Consider the following 12,620-nt stretch of genomic DNA (forward strand, 5'->3'; position numbering starts at 1 on the left):
TGAGTACAGTGTGTTCAACAAGGACATGCATCAGATTTGCAGTCACAGTTAGTGTCTGTGTGTATCAACATGTGTGACAGAAACATTCTACATGAGGACTTAAGTACTTACTAGGACTGCATTGTTTACTGGGAGTTTGTGTGTTACTGGGTGTGTGTGTGGCCAGACCTGTTTTATAAGGTCACTATGCTTTACAGGGGCTCTGCAGATATCTCTGCAGATATTTTTCAGTGAATATTTATATCAGCCTGTGTGTGTAGCATATGACAAAAGTGTGGTCTCGAGGGACTTCTGTTTCACAAGCTATAGTGCATGTCCTGAACAGTTTTGTTCATTATTTTATTACAACATTTCATTTTATTAACAACAAAGAACTACATAGAATTGATACCAAGCAATGATGGCAATGTAAAATATTGTTTCTGACACTGTTAGGCTGTTCCTGCACAAGAAGCTTCTAACAGTGTCATAGTGCCTGCCCTGCCTCCTGTTATAGAGATGGAACCGGTATAATTTTATAAATATAAATCTTTTTATTATAACATGTTTAGCAGATTCTGTCAACAGACCATGGGTATAAATACAATTTTACATATGCTACTTTTTTTTAGAACATTACTGAGAGAACAAATCTGGTCACAACCAGCCCAATCCTGGCCAAGAAGGACCAGCAACAGTCTCAGCCGCAAAATTTACAGGCTCTAAGTAAAGGAGAAGAGGTAAGTTAAAGACAATGTGCTGTGAGTATGTGTAAGGTGCCTGTAATTCTTGATGTTTGGGCCCTGTAGGCATGTCATGATAACTATATTATGATATCATGTTATGACACTGATATACAGCCATATATACAGCCATATATACAGTCATGACCGAAAGTGTTGGCGCCCCTGAATTTTTCCCAGAAAATGAAGTATTTATCCCAGAAAATTATTGCAATTACACGTGTTTTGTTATACACATTTTTATTTCCTTAGTGTGTATTGGAACAACACAAAAAACAGAGGAAGAAAAGGCAAATTTGACATAATTTCACACAAAACACCAAAAATGGGCCGGACAAAATTGTTGGCACCCTCAAATTACTATTTGGTTGCACACCCTTTGGAAAACATAACTGAAATCAATCACTTCCTATAACCATCAACAAGCTTCTTACACCTCTCAACTGGAATTTTGGACCACTCTTCTTTTGCAAACTGCTCCAAGTCTCTCATATTTGAAGGGTGTCTTCTCCCAACAGCAATTTTAAGATCTCTTCAAAGGTGTTCAATGGGATTTAGATCCGGACTCATTGCTGGCCACTTTAGAACTCTCCAGCACTTTGTTTGCATCCATTTCTGGGTTTTTGGGGTATGTTTGGGGTCATTGTCCTGTTGGAAGACCCATTTACCTAGGACGCAAACCCAGCTTTCTGACACTGGGCCCTACATTGTGACCCAAAATCCTTTGGTAATCTTCAGATTTCATGATGCATTGCACACAGTCAAGGCACCCAGTTCCAGAGGCAGCAAAACAACCCCAAAACAGCTTTGTACCACCACCATATTTGACTGTAGATACTGTGTTCTTTTCTTTCTGTTTTCGGCAAATAGTAGAATGAGTTGCTTTTCCAAACAGCTCTAGCTTATTCTCATCTGTCCACAAGAGGTTTTCCCAGAATGATTTTGGCTTACGTACATTTTGGCAAACTGCAGTCTAGATTTTTTATGTCCCTGTGTCAGCAGTGGGGTCCTCTTGGGTCCCCTGACATAGCGTTTCATTTCATTCAAATTCAACCGGTAGTTCGAGCTGACACTGATGCACCCTGAGCCTGCAGTATAGCTTGAATTTCTTTGGAACTTGATTGGGGCTGCTTATCCACCATCTGGACTATCCTGCGTTGCAACCTTTCATCAATTTTTCTCCTCCATCCATGTCCAGGGAGATTAGATACAGTGACATGGGTTGTAAACTTCTTGATTATGTTGCGCACCGTGGACAAAGGATCATCAAGATCTCTGGAGATGGACTTGTAACCTTGAGATTGTTGATATTTTGGTTCTCAAGTCCTCAGACAGTTCTCTTTTCCTCTTTCTGTTCTCCATGCTTAGTGTGATACACACAGACACACAATGCAAAGATTGAGAACTTCTCTCCTTTTTATCTGGTTTCAGGTGTGATTTTTAAATTGCCCACACCTGTTACTTATCACAGGTGAGTTTGAATGAGCATCACATGCTTGAAGCAAAGTTATTTACCCTCAAGTTTGAAAGGGTGCCAACAATTTTGTCTGGCCCATTTTTGGAGTTTTGTGTAAAATTAGGTCGAATTCACATTTTCTCCCTCTGTTTTTTGTGTTGTTCCAATACACACAAAGCAAATAAACATATGTATAACAAAACATGTGTAATTGCAATCATTTTCTGGGAGAAATAATTTGAGGTGCCAACACTTTCCGCCATGACTGTATATGCAGCTAATTTGTGTGGGGGTGTGTCTCTTTGTTTGAAATAATTTTAGCCAATCATATGGTAGCAACTGTAGTGATGCATCAAGTATAAACCAGCGTTTATCATATAATACCACCTATATTACCCATTTAAATAAATGATTTAACCAATGCATGTACTTCTGGTTGTGTTCAGCTTTAGTATGTGTTGGAGGAATAATGTCTAATAAGAACACCAAGAGAATATGTTGGTGCTTGGTTTCTATTAATAGAATTGTTTGCCTGTAATTATATTTTCAGATAGTCAATGAAAGAGACCAACTGCATCCCCAAGAGCAGACGTCCAACACAATATCTGAGGTACGTTGGGAAGTGTGAACATAATTTATTTAGAATAACTGGCACCCATTTTAACTGAATTTAGCTAGTCTGTGTATTTAAGCTGTGTATGTCTTAGACCTGTCTTGTGAGTACAGTGTGTTCAACAAGGACATGCATCAGATTTGCAGTCACAGTTAGTGTCTGTGTGTATCAACATGTGTGACAGAAACATTCTACATGAGGACTTAAGTACTTACTAGGACTGGATTGTTTACTGGGAGTTTGTGTGTTACTGGGTGTGTGTGTGGCCAGACCTGTTTTATAAGGTCACTATGCTTTACAGGGGCTCTGCAGATATCTCTGCAGATATTTTTCAGTGAATATTTATATCAGCCTGTGTGTGTAGCATATGACAAAAGTGTGGTCTCGAGGGACTTCTGTTTCACAAGCTATAGTGCATGTCCTGAACAGTTTTGTTCATTATTTTATTACAACATTTCATTTTATTAACAACAAAGAACTACATAGAATTGATACCAAGCAATGATGACAATGTAAAATATTGTTTCTGACACTGTTAGGCTGTTCCTGCACAAGAAGCTTCTAACAGTGTCATAGTGCCTGCCCTGCCTCCTGTTATAGAGATGGAACCGGTATAATTTTATTCATCTTTTTATTATAACATGTTTAGCAGATTTTTCAAAACAAATTTTGTTTTCCAATAATTAGTGCTAAAGGTATTAAAATCAATAAAACGACAAGGGTGCCCAAATTTATGCACCTGACTCATTTTTTATAAATAATTATTGCACACTTTCTGTAAATCTTATAAACTTCATTTCACTTCTCAAATATGACTGTATTTGTCTGCTATATAATATATTTAACTAAAATTGCTGATCTGAACAACCAATGATTTATAAAGGAAAATCATGAAAATGATCAGGGGTGCCCAAACTTTTTCATACCACTGTATGTGCAGGTATTCAGTCCCATTTACTCTGAAACCCCTAGATAAAAACCAGTCTCTACAGAAGTCTCTACAGAAGTGTCTATAGAAAGTATTATTACCCTATTGAAATCCTTTATACCCACATTATTATTATACCCTGAAAATCAGAATAAAACCAGCTGTTCCTGGATCAGTTCACTGCTAGTAGTGCATGGTCACACCATGGTTAGAAAGTTGCTTTTTAAAGAGCTCTGTGATAGAGTTGTGGTAAGACAAGTTAGGAGGAGGGTGCAAAACCATTTCAGCAGCTCTAATGTTCAGAACATTAGTAGAACATACCGTTCTGCAGTAATTGTATTATTATTATAAAGTGCAAGTAAACATTTTATATGGCAGTCTCCAGATAATGTTATATTATAATTTAATGTTCTGTTTTTTTAGAGACACAGAAGACCCAGCCAGATGCAAGCAGCATTGCTGGTGGGTGTTTTTTGTTTGACTGAAACATATTAGCAACTTTTTTTTGTTTACTGTGCTTGAAGTAGATAAAGGCAGTACTGTATTTAAAAGATTAGAATAAAGGGAAAGTATTTAGATTAAGACATTTTAAAATTTTAGCTTTGTATTTTTCAATTAAAGGGACACTGTGTAGGATTTTCTTAATTATTCATCATTTTTTAAGAAGTAAATTTACAACTTCAAAGTCACTGTTCCACTTCATTGAGGTGTAATAGGCAGAATAACATTCCTCTCATGACTGATCTGGGTTGCACTGTGTTAAAACAAGGCTATGTACGTTCTGAGAGCCCCGGCAATAATTAACATAGTCTTGTTTCAACACAGTGGAGATCAGATCAGACATGAGAGGGATTGTTTCTGCATATTACACCTCAATGGAGTGGAACAGTGGTTTTGAAGTTATATATATATATATATATATATATATATATATATATATATATATATATATATATATATATATATATATATATATATATGAATAATCAAGAAAATCCTACATAGTGTCCCTTTAACTGAAGTATTCTCTAAATTTTGTTTTTACCCTGTGAGGTTATTGGCTGGTTAACACAACAAAAAATCAGATTTTTGACCTGTGCATGTTTCCCCGTTATCTGATTACTCAAGTGTATGTAAACATTTTAATTGGATTACTGACAAACTGATGTTCTGCTGTATTTGTAATTGAAGTGCATGTTAACACATTTTTAATGCAACCTTTTAAAGCTACTTAATTATATATATTTTTTGTTTTTATAGAGATACAGAAGACCCAGACGGATTCAAACAGTGCTGCTGGAGGGTCTAATGGTATTTTTTGTTTGAGTTATATTAACAATGATCTTTGTTTCTCCTGTGCTTAAAGTAGAGATGTAGTACTGTTTTTTTTTATTTTCCCTTCGTAATAGTCTTTAGTTCTTCTACTATCATTAAAACAATTCTTTGATTCAATGATCATATTTCAGCAAGTGCTAAAAACCCCAGGAAGAGGACAAGAACGCTGTGGTCAAAGCAAGAGGTGATGGCTGTGATGAAGCATTTCAAGCCTCACATAACCAAGGGAAATCTGGCAACCATGGCAGAATGTCAGCAGTGCAAGGATGCTGAAGACCCTGTGCTTGCCGGTCGAACAGCACAAAATATAAGAGATTTTGTTAGAAATCGAGGAATCACCAATAAAAGAAAAATGCAGTCAAGCTAAAGATATTTTGTGTAGGGACATGTGAGTTCATGTTCTTCTTTTTTACTTTTTTTTTTGTTTGTTTAGGGACATGTCATTTATGTTTATCTGTTTACTTCTTTTCATAATCAAGGAAATAGTAATTTATTTTTTTCCTGCAGCAGAGTAACTAGAAATGTTATTTCTGATTTGTTTCTGATGTTAAACTGCTACTGTTGAAAACAAGCAGGTAGAACATGTCCCAATATCATTGTTTACAAGGACCTGCAGTCATGTGTATATTTGTGTGTATTCAAGTACCAGTAAATCATTGCTGTCCCAACAATACATTGAAATTGTAGTTTTTGTGTATTGTTAATCAAGTGTCCTGGTAAAACTGGTATGTCCTTGCAAACCTCTTTCTAGCCATAGGCGGGAGATTATCAGCATGTCTTCATATGCAAGTATTTTGTCAGGTTGGAATATAAAGAGTTCCAGTTTGTGTAGAGAAGAACTAAGGTGATATCTGCATTCTGCAGAGAAAATGTATATTTTTAATCTTACCAGCACTCTCTACAGCAAAGGGAAAGGTGGGTCCCCTTAAACCACGTTTCAACTGGTTTGGCAGGGAAAGTCCTCATAAGACTTAAAAACCCGTATGTGTGTGTTTGTTTGTTTAGCTCGAGTGCTAGTTTTAGCCTGTTGCTCACTAACCTGTTTTTATTCTAGTGTGGTTGTGGCTGAAAGTTCCAGCAATAAAGCGAAGACTGTGCTCTTTATCCTGAGTACTGTCTTTAGATCGTGGTCGTGATGCTCAGGGGAGCTAGTTTTCACCTTAGCTCCGTGAGCCAGAACCAGCTAAACTTTTTCTTCCACTCGTTCTGAGGTAAAACCCAAACTTTGGTTCTTTTCCAGCAGAAACTGGGTTAAAGCGAAGCACTGTGCATTTATTGTAGCCTGCTTGGTCATGTTGCGAAAATAAAACAAGTGGCTGTGCTAAAACAACAAAAATGCAAGAAAGAATGTCTTGGTTCATTGTGCTTTTGCCCTCTGTTTTCCTGTCTTGTTAGTAACCCCGCCCCCTTGTTACTGGTCCCAGGTGTTCCGCATCCTCCTTGTGTATTTAAGCCCCTTTGTATTAGTGTTTCTTGTGAAGTCTTTAGAATCTAATTTTCCTAGTTTTGATTAGTTTTTGTTCACAGAATTTTTACATTTCAAAGCTATAATATCTTTGTACTGAGGGAAAATGACAAAAGAGTAACACATAGTGACTTGGATAAGTAACTATAATGTGATTACTGGATTGGAAACTGTAACACGAAAAAAAATGGCCAGATTTGAGTAACTTAGTTACTAAATAACGCATTTCTTGCATCACTGCACAGGTGATACAAAAATGCATCTCATTGAACATGCAAACGTTCAATACAGCCATTCAGAAACATGAGGCCTAAAAATGCTTCTTAAAGACGTGCAAATCAGCATTGCACAAATTCCTGGCATAGTTGAACGTGGCACCAACGGGTAAATGAATTTCCAGAAATTGGCGGAAGTGGTTGGAATGCTTCTGTTATCTTTTTATTAGAATATCTTTTTATTCTCAGCTCCTCCATTCCAGCCTGTACGACGCATTCACTCCCAAAAGATGCCCCATAAAAGATGCTCTAAATCTGAAGTGAAGTAAAGTGAAGCTTAACACAAATATAACAAATCCTCTGTAGAACGGCTGTGAATCACTATTACTGATCTACGATACAGATTTACCCTTTTTTATCATGTTACATCAATGTCGTTTTTCAGTCAGATAAATAATTGTCTGTATGATTGAGTTCAAGCCATCTGCGTAATTTATTTGTATACTGACATCTGTGTAATTCATATTCATATGTATTCATAGACGTGGCAGACGTGACAGAAGGAAGTCAATCTGTAGCGGAAAAGGAGTTTGAACATTTTATTTCTTTTTATTTCCTAGTTTTTTTTGAGTTTTCCTAAAGACCAGGCCCAAAATAAAACAAGATACGAAGTCTATCCTAAACCACCAAACCAGAATACTGTTTTATATTTTAGATTCTTCTATATAAGCAGCACATCTTTGCACATCTCTGCTGGATTTTCTCAGTCAGCTTTATGAGGTAGAGTCACCTTGAATTTACGCTTTCAGTTAACAGCTGTGCTGAACTCATCAAGAGTTAATTACTTGAATTTCTTGTCTCTTAATGTAAAGTTTGAGAGCATCAGTTAAAGTAAAGTAGTGAAGAGGTAGAGTTACAGGTATACAGTGAATAGTAAATATTTGAGTAATGTTCTAATCCAGATTATGAGAAGCAACAACTACTCAACTAAGTAAATTATAATAAGGTACTGTACACTAATGCATCTCAAAAAATTCATTGAAATCATTGAAAAGTTACCTTATTTCAGTAATTCGGTTAAAAAATTGAAACTCATATATTATACAGATGTATTACACACAGAGTGATCTATTTTAAGTGTTTAGTTTTATGCTTTTTGGATACAATCCGGGTTAGCACCCCTTTGAACATCCCTTTCAGACAGCTTCCTCTTACAGCGTCCACAGTTAATCCTGTTGGATGTGGTTGGTCCTTCTTGGTGGTATGCTGACATTACCCTGGATACTGTGGCTCTTGATGTATCACAAAGACTTGCTGTCTTGGTCACAGATGCTCCAGCAAGACGTGCACCAACAATTTGTCCTCTTTTGAACTCTGGTATGTCCCCCATAATGTTGTGTGCATTGTAATATTTAGAGCAGAACTGTGCTCTTACCCTGCTAATTGAACCTTCACACTCTGCTCTTACTGGTGCAATGTGCAATTGATGAAGATTGAACACCAGGCTGCTCCAATTTAGCCATGAAACTTAAAATCCCACACTAAAATGATGACAGGTGTTTTAGTTTCATTGTACAACCCCTGTAGATATATAGAACAGAGAGAAGATTGAACTTCTCTCAGTGACTTCTTCATGAAGAGTACAGTACAGAACCTGATGATGATGATGAAGAAAGTCGTCTCAATTCTAGCGCAGTCCCGGACGATGCAGGAAGGAAATAAGTGTGTCCACAGGCGTGATGGATGCGACTACATCACGCAGAGTCGGTGATATCTCCCATTAAACTCATTTTCCACAGCCTGGACTGGAGCTCACCCCAGCCCTGCGTCTCGCAAAACGGGGAAAATGAAAATCTGTTAAACCTCCCGTGGATCCCAGCTGATGGATGACTCGGTGATGTTTTTCTGTCACGTGCAATTACAGTCGCAATCAGATAGGCGAAGACCCCCTCCTGCCTCCCCGCGACGGCAACGGCAGCGGCGACAGAAACGTCACAGTCACGCCGAAACAGCGGGGATTTGTTCTCAAATTAGATATAGTCGATGAACTCTGCGTCGGCGGCGCCTCAGACTCCGGAGTCAATATTAACAGCTCTATTGTCTTTCCCCTAAAATAATACAAAACGCACAAATAGCCTCAATCACTCTCTCTCAGACTTCAGACGCTGAGGAACAAAGATCTGATGAGGAAATGATCAGAACCCGTGCACTCCCCGTGGACTCCTGCTACTGAATTACCTGCCCCCCGGTCTCCAGCCAACACTCGCGTCTCTGTAGCCCCTCTGAGAGCCCGTCATCTTTCTCTCTCGCTCATTTTAAAACTGTCGACAGCCTGTCGATTCTCGCGTGCCAGACGTCTGCGGCCTGCTCCCCCGACCTCTATCTGTCTAATCTAGAGCTTTAATCACATAGTGAGGGAAAAAAGGAGAAATTCAGTTTCATCGCCGTTAGTTCATCAGTTTTAGACTCTTTTCAGGATCTGATCAGATCCTTTAGATCAGGTTTTAGATATTTGAAAAGTGAATGTTTCCAGTACGCAATAGGATATATATATATATATAATTAGTTTATTGGATTTTAACAGATTGAAAGAGGAAGATGGACGATCACAAGCCATCAAACCAAGCTGAACTGCTTGAATCGTTGCAACAGGATTAGCATAAAGTTGTTATCCAAAAGCAGTGTGTAAGACTGGTGGAGGAGAACATGATGCCAAGATGCATGAAAACTGTACCCAAAAAAGGTTGATTCCCCCAAAAATTGATTTTTAAACTCTTAAAACTTTCTGAATGCATATGCATATTAATAATAATGTATTGTTTCTGGTCAGAGATGTCAAGTAATTATGCACAAATACTTTGTTACGTTACGAAATGGTGGTTATCTATACTTTACTTTAGTTGGTTTTGAAACCAGTACTTTTTTAAACCCTTTTACTTAGAGTTAAAAGCTTGAATTGATTCTGCAACTTCTACAGAAGTATTTTACTAAACCCTAGTATCTATACTTTTATAGATACATTACATACATGTCACATATATATAGAATATCACCCAACCAATACAGTTGTATATAATTGTATTATTGTAATTGCAAAAATGTAATGTAATTGTACTGTGGTTCATTGTAGTGCATTAGCCTCACCGCTAATACTGGTGCCCTGGAGACTGTAATTCTTTTAAAGCTTTTGTTCTTAATGGCTTTATTGCTTTATTTCTCCTTACATTACTTTTACTTTATACTTTAAGTAGTTTTAAAACCGGTACTTTTACAGTATTTTTATTTAACCCTTTAACTCTAGGCTGTTTTGGTGTGTTTTTTTCTCCGTTTTTGTTTTCAGTTCCTCTTTCAGTACAGTAATTATATCAGACAGACACATGCCCTGATCTCTTTTACTCCAGAAGACATACGGCTGCTCACAAACATAATTTAAACTTAAAAGGAAGCAGAATTGTTGTATTTTCCTGGAACTTATCATGTTTTGGCCTGTTTTTTTTAACATATTTTTGAAAATATAATAGACTTTGAATATATTCACACCTAAGATATATTTTCAAAAATGGTTTAAAATGAGTGTTTGAGTTAAAATAGCATAAGAATATTGATGATTTGAGTTAATTACATGGATTATTATTTATTACTTTGATAAAATACATGCAGAAATCAGGCGGAGTTTTTTTTTTTTGATAATCAATAATCACGGCTCTAGGATACATGTAGGTATTAAAAACCTGACACTCAGAGCAGCCTATACCTTTCAGTATTTTGATCATAAGGACACACAAAGAAAACATAAATATAAACAAAAATGTAAACTTTTTTTTAGTCTAAATAAATAAAAATGTTTACTGCAAAATAACTATTTTATAAATAAAAACTATATAAAGTAGTGCGCACACCATACCTAGCTTTAGTTTGAGTAAAGCAGGTAGTTTCTCTCTTTTTCTGTGAACACTTTTGAGTCTTTATTTACTGATATTATTTGGTTTGAAACATCATATAAATATGTTTGAAGCACTAAAGGTAAATAATGTTGGTTGGGGAAGTAGATTTTTCACTTTTTTAGGTGTTTTTCTCAATGGGTTTCTTGTAGATTTAGCTTTACAGCACTGGGATGTGATCACTATTTTTAGAAAGAGTAAGCTCCGCCCTTTCTAACCATATATGGATTATGTTTATGTGTGAAGGGATTTCTGGGTAATTAAGCTGAGAACACAAGGTGAGATTTTGGACGTAAAATCCGTCTGTAGGGTTTTAAGGGTTAAACTCTAGCATCTACAGTGTACTTCCTCCTACAGAGTGATGAGTAATGAATGGAGATATGTGAGACACTTCAGCGCAGTGCCGGATCTCGGAGTAGAACTTATGAAAGTCACTTTCAGTTATGGCTATCTCTAAAAGGATGAGTGGGTTGGCACTGCCAGTCTGACAGGTTGTGCCCCCGCTGTCCCGGTGGCCCCGCCCCCCTCCTCTCTCTTCTGCTGGGCAGTGCCAGTCTCAGCCCTGGCATTCGAGGGGCGATGCTGGAGTCCTGGCCCCTGTCCCGTAACTCCACAGCTGTGTCCTGTTTCTGGCTCACTGACCAATCCGCCCTCCTGATCCCGCTCCCTTCTTCCTGTGATTGACAGGAGGCCTATAGATGCCAATCAAAGAAATAGACATTCAATCTCCAATCAAAAATTTGGACCCATTCTCATTCAATACTTTTATTATCTGCTATTTTTTCCTACATAGTAAACGAATAGTGAAGTGATCTATCAGAGTATGAAGGAACACATAAGGAATCATGTAGTAACTGAAAAACAGTGTTAAACAAACAAAAATACTCCTGATGAGTCCTGATGAGTGCCAGTTTCACCATCTTTATTAAGTTTTGATGGTCTTTTTGTTGTGACTGCACTTGAGGATATTTTCAAAGTTCTTGAAATTCTTCTCTTTTTTTTTGATTGACTGACGGATGAAATTCAGGTAATTAGCTCTTGACGAGCTTAGCACAGCTGTTAACTGAAATCATAAAACCTACACACCTTATACCACGTAAACGCTACACACTTAGATAATTTTTTTTTTCAGTGTAACAAAATGTAAATATATATTTTTCCCTTACCCCAGTGCAACTAAGAGGCAATGTGCAATTATTTGTAAATACAACCTTAAGAGTTCCCAGATACTTTTTTTATTAATTATATTGTACATATTGTACTGTTTATTAAGTTGGCTTGGAAAAGCCAACTTACTGTTCTTCGTAATCTTCTTATTAAGTTGGCTTGGAAAAGCCAACTTACTGTTCTTCGTAATCTTCTTATTAAGTTGGCTTGGAAAAGCCAACTTATTGTTCTTCGTAATCTTCTTATTCTTATTATTATTATTATTATTCTCGCCATGTTTTTTGCAACGCTACTCCTCCTACAGCTTTTATGGTACAGTCACGAAATTTTCAGGGATCGTAGAACCTATGCCAACTTAAGTTGCTTGTGCTTTTTGAAGCGATATATCGTACGGTTTTCGTAAAAACTTCGTAAATGTACGAAATTTTTCCCATTGAAAATGAATGGGGAGAAATTCGAAAGCTCGTGTACGTCACAATTTTCCAAGATACGAAGACGAAATTCGGCTGGTTTATAGAACATATCGCGTTCTTTCCGAAAATATGCTTCACGAAATTATATGTCGTACGGTTTTCGTACAATTATCGTACGAAGTTTCCCCATAGAAATGAATGGGGGGCCCAGAGTTCCATCTCACACACGAGCAGCTCTGCGCACGGAACCCCTTCTCTCCCCTGCTCCTCCAGTACTGTGAGTGTATGGAGGAGCTGCTGTATGGAGCAGCTATCAGTCAAAAGTTTGGACACCCCGGCAGCCCAGCCAGGGCTTAGCAACCACC

The 12,620-nt window shown here is 37.3% G+C and overlaps 1 long non-coding RNA gene across 1 annotated transcript; it reads left to right on the top strand.

Annotated features, from left to right (window-relative positions):
- Positions 1-4,126: 4,126 nt before the first annotated feature.
- LOC125804747 (uncharacterized) lies at positions 4,127-5,486 on the top strand. The gene is made up of 3 exons (XR_007440920.1): positions 4,127-4,181; positions 4,980-5,030; positions 5,186-5,486. It is a non-coding gene; the product is annotated as an uncharacterized LOC125804747 (long non-coding RNA).
- The last annotated feature ends 7,134 nt before the right edge of the window (positions 5,487-12,620 follow it).

Source organism: Astyanax mexicanus, chromosome 10 (assembly GCF_023375975.1).
Source record: "Astyanax mexicanus isolate ESR-SI-001 chromosome 10, AstMex3_surface, whole genome shotgun sequence".
In the NCBI taxonomy this organism is placed as follows: domain Eukaryota; kingdom Metazoa; phylum Chordata; class Actinopteri; order Characiformes; family Acestrorhamphidae; genus Astyanax; species Astyanax mexicanus.